Genomic DNA, 12,583 nt, shown 5'->3' with positions numbered 1-12,583 from the left:
TGCGCTTTGTTCTCTGGCAGGCAGGAGTGGGGGTCACAAGGTGCTCAGTAGGAGAGTTTTTGAGCCAAGATGAACAAGGAGAAGGAATTTCACAAGATAATGTCATCAGTTAAGGCAGGAACCAGCCATCTGGATGTGTACATGCAGGTCATAGGGGATATGATGGCTTAGCTTGGGCTCAGAGGCCTGACACTCTTCCTCCAGAGGAGGTGATCACAGAGGCAGGGATCATGTAGCCACAAGTTGAGGAATTCTAGTAGCCTCTACAAACTGGAAGAGGCAAGGAATGGATTCTCCCCTAGAACCTCTGAAAGAGCATGTTCCTGCTGATATTTGATTGATTTTGGACTTCTGGCCTCCAGACAATTTTTTTTTTTTTTTTCTTTTTTAGACAGAGGCTTGCTCTGTTGCCCAGTCTGGAGTGCAGTGGCACGATCTCAGTTCACTGCAACCTCCACCTCCCGGGCTCAAGCCATTCTCTTGCCTCAGCATCCCAAGAAGAAGGAATACAGGTGCCTGCCACCATGCACGGCTAATTTTTGTATTTTTAGTAGAGACGAGGTTTTGCCATATTGGCCAGGCTGGTCTCGAATTCCTGGCCTCAAGTGATCCACCCACCTCAGCCTCCCAAAGTGCTGAGATTATTTAGGTGTGAGCCACGGCACCCGGCAAAGACATTGTTAGGTGTGAGCCACGGCACCTGGCCCAGACATTGTTTGAAGCCACCCATTTCGTGGTTCTTTGCTGCAGTGGTTGTGGAATATGAATTCACTCATGCTGTTGGTTAGACTTTGCTGACCTTGTGTCTGTTATTCCCTGGCAGTTCTACGAGGCCTGGAGCTGATACGAAAAACCTCCCTTCTTTCCCAAATGGTCCCCAGATTCCCCGTTCACTGAAGGCCCTGCAGTCAGGAACAGTCACGACTTTGCATCCATTTGTTGTGGGTGTTTGTCCGACCCTTCCTCTTGTGTGATCCATGGACCCGCAGCATTGTGTCACCTGGGAGCTTTTGGAATTGAAGACTCTCAGGCCTCACCCGGAAGGACCTGCTGGGCCAGAATCTGCATTTTAACAAGATGCCCGGGTGATTTGCATACACGTTGAGATCTGAGAAGCTCTAGTAGGAGAAGCTTTAAGGTGGTAATTAGATCTTTTCTCCACCTGCAAGAATCTTAGTTTCTTCATGTTAAATCTATGAACTGTGGCAGTGGCATGGGGGTTATCAAACAAAACAAAATCCTTACATCAAGAATGCACCCTGGTGTGTTATGGATGTGGGTGAAATGAAAGGTCTGGAATTTGCTTTAAAATATCCTAAAATAGCAAGAAGGAAAAGAAAAGTGGGAACTGGGATGAGATTGGCGAAATGCTGACAAGTGGGATGATGGGTGCATGGGGGTTCATGGTTCAATTCTCTTCCTACTTTTTGTGCATATGGGAAATTTCCATAATGAAAAGTTAGAGGTCGGGCACGGTGGCTCATGCCTGTAATCTCAGCATTTTGGGAGGCTGAGGTGGGTAGATTGCTTGAACCTAGGAGTTCAAGACCATCCTAGACAACATGGTGAAACCCCATCTCTACTAAAAATGCAAAAATTAGGCATGGTGACAACATGCCTGTAGTCATGTTGAGGCACGAGGTTGAGACATGAGAATCACTTGAACCCAGGAGGTGGAGGTTGCAGTGAGCCGAGATCGCACCATTTCACTCCAGCCTGGGTGACAGACCGAGACTTGGTCTCAAAAAAAATTTTAATTTTCTTTTCTTTTTTGAGATGGAGTCTTGCTCTTTTGCCCAGGCTGGAGTGTAGTGGCGTGATCTTGGCTCACTACAAGCTCCACCTCCCGAGTTCACTCCATTCTTCTGCCTCAGCCTTCAGAGTAGCTGGGAATATAGACACCCAGCACCATGTCCGGCTAATTGTATTTTTAGTAGAGATGGGGTTTCACCGTGTTAGCCAGGATGGTCTCAATCTCCTGATCTCGTGATCTGCTCACCTTGGCCTCCCAAAGTGCTGGGATTACAGGCATGAGCCATCGTGCCTGGCCTTAGTTTTGTTTAATTTTTTTCTTTTTTGAGACAGGATCTGTAGCCCAGGCTGGAGTGCAGTGGTGCGATCCTGGCTCACTGCAGCCTCTACCTCCTGGGTTCAAGTGATCCTCCCACCTCAGCCTCCTGAGTAGCTGAGACCACAGGTATGTATCACCACACCTGGCCAATTTTTTCCCTTTTTCTAGAGGCAAGGTCTTGCATTTTGCCCAGTCTGGTCTTGAGCTCCTGAGTTCAAGCAATCTTCCCATCGCAGCCTGGGAGTAATCCCAAACTGTTAGGATTACAGGTGTGAGTCACTCTACCCAGCCTCAACTGTTTCTCGTGACTCCACTTTTTCTCCCCTCTTGGAAATGAGTAGTCTTTGAGGGAATGTCTTTTTTGTCTCAATCTCTGGTTTCTTTATTCAGCGTACCTGTGTTTGGGGCTTTGTTGATCTCCAGACCTTTTTCAGCAGCGTTGTCCCTGTAGAGCAAGATGGGAGCTGATGGTTTCTCAGCATCTTTTAACTCAGTTTAAAGATGACTATCAACAACATCTAGTCAGCATCTGTTGCTCTCGGCAGCTGGGACTTCATTTCCTTTCTCTTTCTCCACCTCTTTAGCCTCTTTAAGACTCTGTCTTTGTCATGGGTACAGTATCATCTGTGTGGCCCTTAGGCTCTCTTACTTACATGTGATCTGCGTATTATGTCTTTACTTCAGGGCTTCTCAACCAGGGGGTGATTTTGCCCCACAGAGAACATGTGGCCGTGTCTGGAGACAATTTTGGTTGTTGCAGCTGGAGGAGGTGGTGCTGCTGGCAGCTAATGGGTAGAGGCCAGGGATGCTGCTAAACATCCTACAATGCCCCGGACAACTCCCACTAAGACAAAATAATGATCCAGCCCCAAATGTCAATAGTGCTGAAAGTGAGAGACCCTGATTCCATCTTAGAGATCATCCAAGCACACTTGCCCAGATTGTTTTTGCTACTGTCCCATGAAGAAAAGGAAGACTCATGACTGATGGCAACATCGATGGGAATTTTGTTTACATCTTCTTTGTGGACTTTGGGATACGATGACTTACCATTTGTGCAAGTTGTGCATTGCATACCTCCAGGGTGCGTCAGCCACATATTTATGAAAATGCCACCCCAGGAATTGCATAGTACATAGTCTACATGGCAATAAGCAGTTGCTCTGGTTTTGGGGTTGCCCTTGGGTGCTCTGGAACTGGGAGGAACTTTATTTCTGGCCATTAGAGGCCCTGAGCATGACATTGAGTATCCTTTCAAGAAAGGAGAAATGTTGAACAGAGAGGACCTCATTTTTATAACTCTTGACCATCATCTAGTTACAGAGTATCCACTTTTCACCCCTGGGCCATATCCATTTGACGGATGAAAAATCATCAAATTATAATATGATGGCTTATACTTTTGATAGATTCTGCCTGGAAGATGGCGGTAAAAGCTTCTCATTTTCAATTGATTCATTGTGGTAGAAAATATACGCGGCTGCCCTAAGACTTTCTATTACACATCATTTGCTTGACAGGATTTCTTTGGTTTCTGTAGCATAACTTATTCTAACTGGTCCTCAATCACTTTGCAATAAAACCGGAGATTGTGAAGATGTTCATTGTCATTACCAGTGACGGAGCAGTAAGTACAGAGTTCTGGAGAGGGAAGGAATCGAGAGAGTTAAACTAGCAGAATGAGCTAGTTAAACTAGCTCACCCTCAGAATTGCTTTTAATCTTGGTGAGAACTGAGGGGAATTTTGACAGGGTTCAGGGGGACTGCGGGGAGAGGGGCTGGGAGGTGGCTGTTTGCACGTGTGGTCAGCTAATCCAGTGAGGGGGTCCATGTACTGTTGGCAGCTCCACAGATGGAGTTGGGATTGCCCTGGACAGAGTACTGGGTCATCAGTACTCAAGACATCGAGGGCCAGGCTGGTGCAGGAGATACATTGCACTGTGTCAGCCTTTCTTCTATCACTCCTCTCCAATGACAGTCCCCGATTTTCCACCGAGGAGTCACTAGTCCCCCATGGCATGTGTGTGACTGGCCATTCCCCACCCTGATCTGGAGCTGGGGCATGTGGTCCCAGCCTGGAAGTCAGTATCCTTCCACCACCCTGGACACAGTGATTGGGTCTGAGAAGCAGATTAGCCAAAGGAGAGACAATCTTGGAAATTTCATGTTCATGCTTAAGAAAGTAAAATGAAAAGCGGGGGAGGGGGAGGGGTCATTCTGATGATATAGTTTGAGGACCTGGATGTAGCCACACCTGTAGCTGTCAACTCTGTGCCATAGTACTGCTTTTTTTTTTTTTCCTTCAAATTTAAATACTTTCTAAAGGCAAGGTCTTGCTATGTTGCTTAGGCTAGTTTTGAAAAGTCCCTTTTGAGGGGATGCTTTCACTGCTTCACTTCCTTTCTGTCACAGCTCAGGGAATCAGAAGACAAGGGAGATGACTTTTTTTGTTTGTTTGTTTTTTGAGACAGGGCTTGCTCTATTGCCCAGGCTGGAGTGCAGGTGCAATCACAGTTCGCCACAGCCTTGATCTTCTGGACTCAAGCGACCCTCCTGCTTCAGCCTCCTGAGTAGCTGGGACTGTAGGCGGGTACCACCATGCCCAGCTAATTAAATTTTTTTTTTTTTTTTTTTTTTTTAAGAAATGAGATCTCACTATGTCACCCAGGCTGGCCTCAAACTTCTGGGCTCAAGTGATTGTCCTGCCTTAGCTTCCCAAACTTACAGGTGTGAGCTCCCACACCAGTCAACGCTGTGGTCTTATGCACCTGGTGTCCCCCTATGTCCTGAGCAATGATCCTCCTGCTTCAACTTCCCAAAGTGCTGGGATAACAGATGTGAAACAGCATGTGTGGCCCACATAGTATTTTTATGGGATAAATTGAGTCCTCCTCAAAACATGTTGAAATCCTAAATTCTAGTAGCTCAGAATGTGACCTTATTTAGAAATAGAGTTATTGTGGGCTGGGCATGGTGGCTCACACCTGTAATCCCAGCACTTCTGGAGGCTGAGGAGGGTGGATCACCTGACGTCAGGAGTTTGAGACCAGCCTGACCAACATGGAGAAACCCCGTCTCTACTAAAAATTCAAAATTAGCTGGGTGTGATGGTACATACCTGTAATCCCAGCTACTCGGGAGGCTGGGGCTGGAGAATCACTTGAACCCCGGAGGCGGAGGTTGCATTGAGCTGAGGTCGCGCTATTGCACTCCAGCCTGGGCAACAAGAGTGAAACTCCGTCTCAAAAAAAACAAAAAAAGAAAGAAAGAAATAGGGTTGTTGCAGATGCTATTGATTAGGATGAAGTCATCCTGGAGTAGGGAGGGCCCTAAGTCAATGACTGGTGTCCTTATAAAAGAGGAGAGGACACGCTGAGTCACAGACACAGGGAAGAAGGCCATGGATTGGACGGAAGATTGGACTGATGCGTCTGCAAATCAAGAAACACTGAAGACTGCCAGGAGCCTACAGGAAGGTAGGAAGAGGCAAGGCAGGACTCCCCAACAAGTGCAGGAGGGAACGTGGCACTGCTGGCACCTCCATTTCAGACTGTTGGCCACCAGAGCCACAAGACAATCAATTTCTCTTGTTTCAAGTCACCCAGCTTTTGGTACTTGGTTGTGGCAGCCCTAGGGAATGAATATAAGTACTTTTTATTTTATTTTTTTTTTTGAGACAGAGTCTCGCTCTGTTGCCCAGGCTGGAGTGCTGTGGTGGGATCTCGGCTCACTGCAAGTTCTGCCTCCTGGGTTCACGCCATTCTCCTGCCTCAGCCTCCCGAGTAGCTGGGAATACAGGTGCCTACCACCACGCCCAGCTAATCTTTTGTATTTTTAATAGAGACAAGGTTTCACCGTGTGAGCCAGGGTGGTCTCCATCTCCTGACCTTGTGATCCACCTGCCTCAGCCTCCCAAGGTGCTGGGATTACAGGCGTGAGCCACCATGCCCAGCCGAATATAAATACTTTTAAATTAACTCTCCTCTTCTCTCCATCTTCTTCTAAATCATCATTTTTGCCTAAGCAACAGCTAGGGTCTAATACGGATGTGATGACTCACTTCAAAGTAGGGGAAGCCCCCATGTGCACCCAAAGCTCCTGCTGCCTTGGCCTTGGGTTCAGAGACTGGACCATCATTCTGGAGGCTTGCTGGAGATCTGATCCAGGTCACCATTCCCTGTTGCCTTTAAACAAAGGCTGGTGCTCGCCCAGGCATGTGAGCTCCACCGAGGATCTATTTGGAAGGCAGAATTCTGAGATGACCCCTTAGGTTCTTGCCCTGGATAAATGCCAGGTGTAATCTCCTCTCCCCTGGAGTGTAGGCAGGACCCGTGGCTTGCTTCTAATCTATACCTATGGAAAAGTTGAAGGGATTTTGCAGATGTATCTAAGCCCCAATCCATTCACTTTGAGTTAATCAAAAGGGAGATCATTCAGGATGGGCCTGACATCTTCAGGTGAGATCTTCAGTGAGGATCTGGAGGAGAGAGACTCCTTCCTCCTGGTTTTTGGTTTTTGTTTGTTTGTTTTTGACATGGAGTCTCACTCTATTGCCCAGGCTGGATTGCAGTGGCACAAACTCGGCTTACTACAACCTCTGCCTCCCGGGTTCAAGTGATTCTCCTGCCTCAGCCTCCCAAGTAGCTGGGATTACAGGCGTGTGCCATCATGCCCGGCTAAGTTTTGTATTTTTAGTAGAGACGGGGTTTCACCATATTGGCCAGGCTGGTTTCGAACTCCTGACCTCAGGTGATCCACCTGCCTCAGCCTCCGAAAGTGCTGGGATTACAGGCATGAGCCACCATGCCTGGGTGGTTTTGAAGAAGCCAGCCACATGAGTTCCACAGTTGCATGGAACTAAATTCTGCCGACAACCATGTGAGGTTGGGAGAAGACCCCAAGGCTTATATGAGACACTAATTCCAGCCGACACCTTGATCACAACCTTGTAAGAACCTGAGCAGAGGACCCAGCTAAAGCTGCACCCCCAGCCTCCTGACCCACAGGAAAGAAGAGGTAATAGATGGGTGTTTTAAGCTGCTAAATTTGTGTTGATTTGTTATGCAGCTTAGAAAATGAATACATCATTCCATTTCTTAAAAATCGTAAGCTAATCATACCATTTGATTTTTTTTTTTTTTTTTTGAGACAGTCTCACTCTATCGTCCAGGCTGGAGTGCAATGGTGCAATCTTGGCTCACTGTAACCTCTGCCTCCCAGGTTCAAGTGATTGCCTTGCCTCAGCCCCCCAAGTAGCTGGTACTACAGGCATGCACAACCACACCCAGCTAATTTTTGTATTTTTAGTAGAGATGGAGTTTCACCATTTTGGCCAGGCTGGTCTCGAACTCCTGACCTCAAGTGACCTGCCTGCCTCAGCCTCCCAACGTGCTGCGGTTACTGACATGAACCACCGCACCCGGCCTGACACACCATTCAATTTTAAGGAACTTCCAGGTGCTGTGGTCACGACCCTCTTGTGTGGCATGCAGCTGGGGAGAGATGGGTTGGAAGATGACTGGATGGGGGCATGGAGCTAGGTGGGAAGAGGAAAAGTGTCTTGAAGGAAGTAAGTCCCTTCAGATAAGGGAGGGAGAAGCTTGATCAATATGCAGACTTTCACAGTCCTTCAGTCCTGGGGATATTGGAGGAGAGACAGGTCTTGCCTTGTATTTGAGAGTTACCATCCCAGGCAGAGGCCCTACTTCCACCTTCTTGCAGGTGGGGCTGGGGAGCAAATACTTAGAGGAGAAATGAACACCCTTTGTAAGCATGTGAAAAGTTTCTGGAGTGCAGAGATGACAAAGCAGGATATTTGGAGTCAACAGCCAAAGTTTTTATTTTATTTTGTATTTTTTATTATACTTTAAATTTTAGGGTACATGTGCACAAAGTGCAGGTTTGTTACATATGTATACATGTGCCATGTTAGTGTGCTGTACCCATTAACTCGTCATGTAACATTAGGTATATCTCTTAATGCTATCCCTCCCCCCTCGTCGGACCCCACAAGAGGCCCCGGTTTGTGATATTCCCCTTCCTATGTCCATGTGTTCTCATTGTTTAATTCCCACCTATGAGTGAGAACATGAGGTGTTTGGTTTTTTGTTCTTGTGATAGTTTGCTGAGAATGATGGTTTCCAGATTCATCCATGACCCTACAAAGGACATGAACTCATCATTTTTTTATGGCTGCATAGTATTCCATGGTGTGTATGTGCCACATTTTCTTAATCCAGTCTTATTGTTGTTGGACATTCAGCTTGGTTCCAAGTCTTTGCTATTGTGAATAGTGCCGCTATAAACATACGTGTGCATGTGTCTTTATAGCAGCATGATTTGTAATCCTTTGGGTATATACCCAGTAATGGGATGGCTGGGTCAAATGGTATTTCTAGTTCTAGATCCCTGAGGAATCGCCACACTGAATTCCACAATGGTTGAGCTAGTTTACAGTCCCACCAACAGTGTAAAAGTGTTCTTATTTCTCCACCTCCTCTCCAGCACCTGTTGTTTCCTGACTTGTTAATGATTGCCATTCTAACTGGTGTGAGATGGTATCTCATTGTTGTTTTGACTTGCATTTCTCTGGCCAGTGATGATAAGCATTTTTTTCATGTGTCTTTTGGCTGCATAAATGTCTTCTTTTGAGAAGTGTCTGTTCATATCCTTCACCCACTTTTTGATGGGTTGTTTTTTTCTTGTAAATTTGTTGGAGTTAATTGTAGATTCTGGATATTAGCCCTTTGTCAGATGAGTAGATTGCAAAAATTTTCTCCCATTCTGTAGGTTGCCTGTTCACTCTGATGGTAGTTTCGTTTGCTGTGCAGAAGCTCTTTAGTTTAATTAGATCCCATTTGTTAATTTTGGCTTTTGTTGCCATTGCTTTTGGTGTTTTAGACATAAGTCCTTGCCCATGCCTATGTCCTGAATGGTATCACTGAGGTTTTCTTCTAGGGTTTTTATGGTTTTAGGTCTAACATTTAAGTCTTTAATCCATCTTGAATGAATTTTTGTATAAGGTGTAAGGAAGGGATCCAGTTTCAGCTTTCTCCATATGGATAGCCAGTTTTCCCAGCACCATTTATTAAATAGGGAATCCTTTCCTCATTTCTTGTTTTTATCATGTTTCTCAAAGATCAGATGGTTGTAGATGTGTGGCATTATTTCTGAGGGCTCTGTTCTGTTCCATTGGTCTATATGTCTATTTTTGTACCAGTACCATGCTGTTTTGGTTACTGTAGCCTTGTAGTATAGTTTGAAGTCAGGTAGTGTGATGCCCTTAGCTTTGTTCTTTTGGCTTAGGATTGACTTCACAATGTGGGCTCTTTTTTGGTTCCATATGAACTTTAAAGGAGTTTTTTCCAATTCTGTGGAGAAAGTCATTGGTAACTTGATGGGGATGGCATTGAATCTATAAATTACCTTGGGCAGTATGGCCATTTTCATGATATTGATTCTTCCTACCCATGAGCATGGAATGTTCTTCCATTTGTTTATGTCCTCTTTTATTTCATTGAGCAGTGGTTTATAGTTCTCCTTGAAGAGGTCCTTCACATCCCTTGTAAGTTGGATTCCTAGGTATTTTATTCTCTTTGAAGCAATTGTGAATGGGAGTTCACTCATGATTTGGCTCTCTGTTTGTCTGTTATTGGTGTATTAGAATGCTTGTGATTTTTGCACATTGATTTTGTATCCTGAGACTTTGCTGAAGTTGCCTATCAGCTTAAGGAGATTTTGGGCTGAGACAATGAGGTTTTCTAGATATACAATCATGTCGTCTGCAAACAGGGACAATTTGACTTCCTCTTTTCTTAATTGAATACCCTTTATTTCTTTCTCCTGCCTGATTGCCCTGGCCAGAACTTCCAATACTATGTTGAATAGGAGTGGTGAGAGAGGGCATCCCTGTCTTGTGGCAGTTTTCAAAGGGAACACTTCCAGTTTTTGCCCATTCAGTATGATATTGGCTGTGGGTTTGTCATAGATAGCTCTTATTATTTTGAGATACGTCCCATCAATACTTAATTTATTGAGTTTTTAGCATGAAATGTTGTTGAATTTCGTCACAGGTCTTTTCTGCATCTAATGAGATAATCATGTGGTTTTTTTCATTGGTTCCGTTTATATGCTGGAGTATGTTTACTGATTTGAGTATGTTGAACCAATCTTGCATCCCAGGAAGGAAGCCCACTTGATCATGGCGGATAAGCTTTTTGATGTGTTGCTGGATTCAGTTTGCCAGTATTTTATAGAGGATTTTTGCATCGATGTTCATCAGGGATATTGGTCTGAAATTCTCTTTTTTTTGTTTTGTCTCTGCCCGGCTTTGGTATCAGGATGATGCTGGCCTCATAAAATGAGTTAGGGAGGATTCCCTCTTTTTCTATTGATTGGAATAGTTTCAGAAGGAATGGTACCAGCTCCTCCTTGTACTTCTGGTAGAATTCAGCTGTGAATCCATCTGGTCTTGGACTTTTTTTGGTTAGTAAGCTATTAATTATTGCCTCAATTTCAGAGCCTGTTGTTGGTCTATTCAGAGATTCAACTTCTTCCTGGTTTAGTCTTGGGAGGGTGTATGTGTCCAGGAATTTATCCATTTCTTCTAGATTTTCTAGTTTATTTGCATAGAGGTATTTATAGTGTTCTTGGATGGTAGTTTGTATTTTTGCAGGATTGGTGGTGATATCCCCTGTATCAATGTTTATTGTGTCTATTTGATTCTTCTCTCTTTTCTTCTTTATTAGTCTTGCTAATGGTCTATCAGTTTTGTTGATCTTTTCAAAAAACCAGCTCCTGGATTCATGGATTTTTTGAAGGGATTTTTGTGTCTCTATTTCCTTCAGTTCTGCTCTGATTTTAGTTATTTCTTGCCTTCTGCTAGCTTTTGAACGTGTTTGCTCTTTGCTTCTCTAGTTCTTTTAATTGTGATGTTAGGGTGTCAATTTTAGATCTTTCCTGCTTTCTCTTCTGGGCATTTAGTGCTATAAATTTCCCTCTACACACTGCTTTGAATGTGCCTGAGAGATTCTGGTACATTGTGTCTTTGTTCTCGTTGGTTTCAAAGAACATCTTTATTTCTGCCTTCATTTCTTTATGTGCCCAGTAGTCATTCAGGAGCAGGTTGTTCAATTTTCAAGTAGTTGAACAGTTTTGAGTGAGTTTCTTAATCCTGAGTTCTAGTTTGATTGCACTGTGGTCTGAGAGACAGTTTGTTATAATTTCTGTTCTTTTACATTTGCTGAGGAGTGCTTCACTTCCAAATATGTGGTAAATTTTGGAATAAGATTGGTGTGGTGCTGAGAAGAATGTATATTCTGTTGATTTGGGGTGGAGAGTTCTGTAGATGTCTATTAGGTCAGCTTGGTGAAGAGCTGAGTTCAATTCCTGAATATCCTTGTTAACTTTCTGTCTTGTTGATCTGTCTTTTGTTGACAGTGGGGTGTTAAAGTCTCCCATTATTATTTTGTGGGAGTCTAAGTCTCTTTGTAGGTCTCTAAGGACTTGCTTTATGAATCTGGGTGCTCCTGTATTGGGTACATACATATTTAGGATAGTTAGCTCTTCTTGTTGAATTGATCCCTTTACCATTATGTAATGACCTCCTTTGTCTCTTTTGTTCTTTGTGGGTTTAAAGTCTGTTTTATCAGAGAGTAGGATTGCAACATCTGACTTTTTTTTTGTTTTCCATTTGCTTGGTAGATCTTGCTCCATCCCTTTATTTTGAGTCTATGTGTGTCTCTGCACATGAGATGGGTCTCCTGAATACAACACACTGATGGATCTTGACTCTTTATCCAATTTGCCAGTCTGTCTTTTAATCGGAGAATTTAGCCCATTGACATTTAAGGTTAATATTGTTATGTGTGAATTTGATACTGTCATTATGATGTTAGCTGGTTATTTCACTCATTAGGTGATGCAGTTTTTTCCTAGCCTTGATGATCTTTACAGTTTGGAATGTTTTTGCCGTGGCTGGTACTGGTTGTTCCTTTCCATGTTTAGTGCTTCCTTCAGGAGATCTTGTAGGGCAGTCCTGGTGGTGACAAAATCTCTCATCATTTGCTTGTCTGTAAAGTATTTTATTTCTCCTTCACTTATGAAGCTTAGTTTGGCTGGATATGAGATTCTGGGTTGAAAATTCTTTTCTTTAAGAATGTTGAATATTGGCCCCCACTCTCTTCTGGCTTGTAGAGTTTCTGCAGAGAGATCTGCTGTTAGTCTGATGGGCTTCCCTTTGTGGGTAACCCGACCTTTCTCTCTGGCTGCCTTAGCATTTTTTCCTTCATTTTAACTTTGGTGAATCTGACAATTATGTGTCTTGGAGTTGCTCCCTTGAGGAGTATCTTTATGGTGTTCTCTGTATTTCTTGAATTTGAATGTTGGCCTGCCTTGCTAGATTGGGGAAGTTCTCCTGCATAATATCCTGCAGAGTGTTTTCCAACTTGGTTCCATTCTCCCTTTCACTTTCAGGTACACCAATCAGATGTAGATTTGGTGTTTTCACATAGT

At 44.1% G+C, this 12,583-nt stretch overlaps 2 protein-coding genes across 2 annotated transcripts in view; one reads left to right on the top strand and one right to left on the bottom strand.

The window, feature by feature from the left end:
* Nucleotides 1–12,583, top strand: part of LOC134761888 (chitobiosyldiphosphodolichol beta-mannosyltransferase-like) — a 966,630-nt gene that overhangs the window by 738,901 nt on the left and 215,146 nt on the right. The window lies entirely within an intron of this gene.
* LOC129047662 (cuticle collagen 2-like) overlaps nt 3,602–12,583 on the bottom strand; it is a 94,112-nt gene continuing 85,130 nt past the window's right edge. Inside the window, 1 exon segment of the mRNA XM_063726400.1 lies at nt 3,602–3,712. The gene's annotated coding sequence lies outside the window, so the exon portion shown is untranslated.

The sequence above is a fragment of the Pongo abelii genome, chromosome 7 (assembly GCF_028885655.2).
Source record: "Pongo abelii isolate AG06213 chromosome 7, NHGRI_mPonAbe1-v2.0_pri, whole genome shotgun sequence".
NCBI lineage: Eukaryota > Metazoa > Chordata > Mammalia > Primates > Hominidae > Pongo > Pongo abelii.
This window is presented reverse-complemented; position numbering and strand designations above follow the sequence as displayed.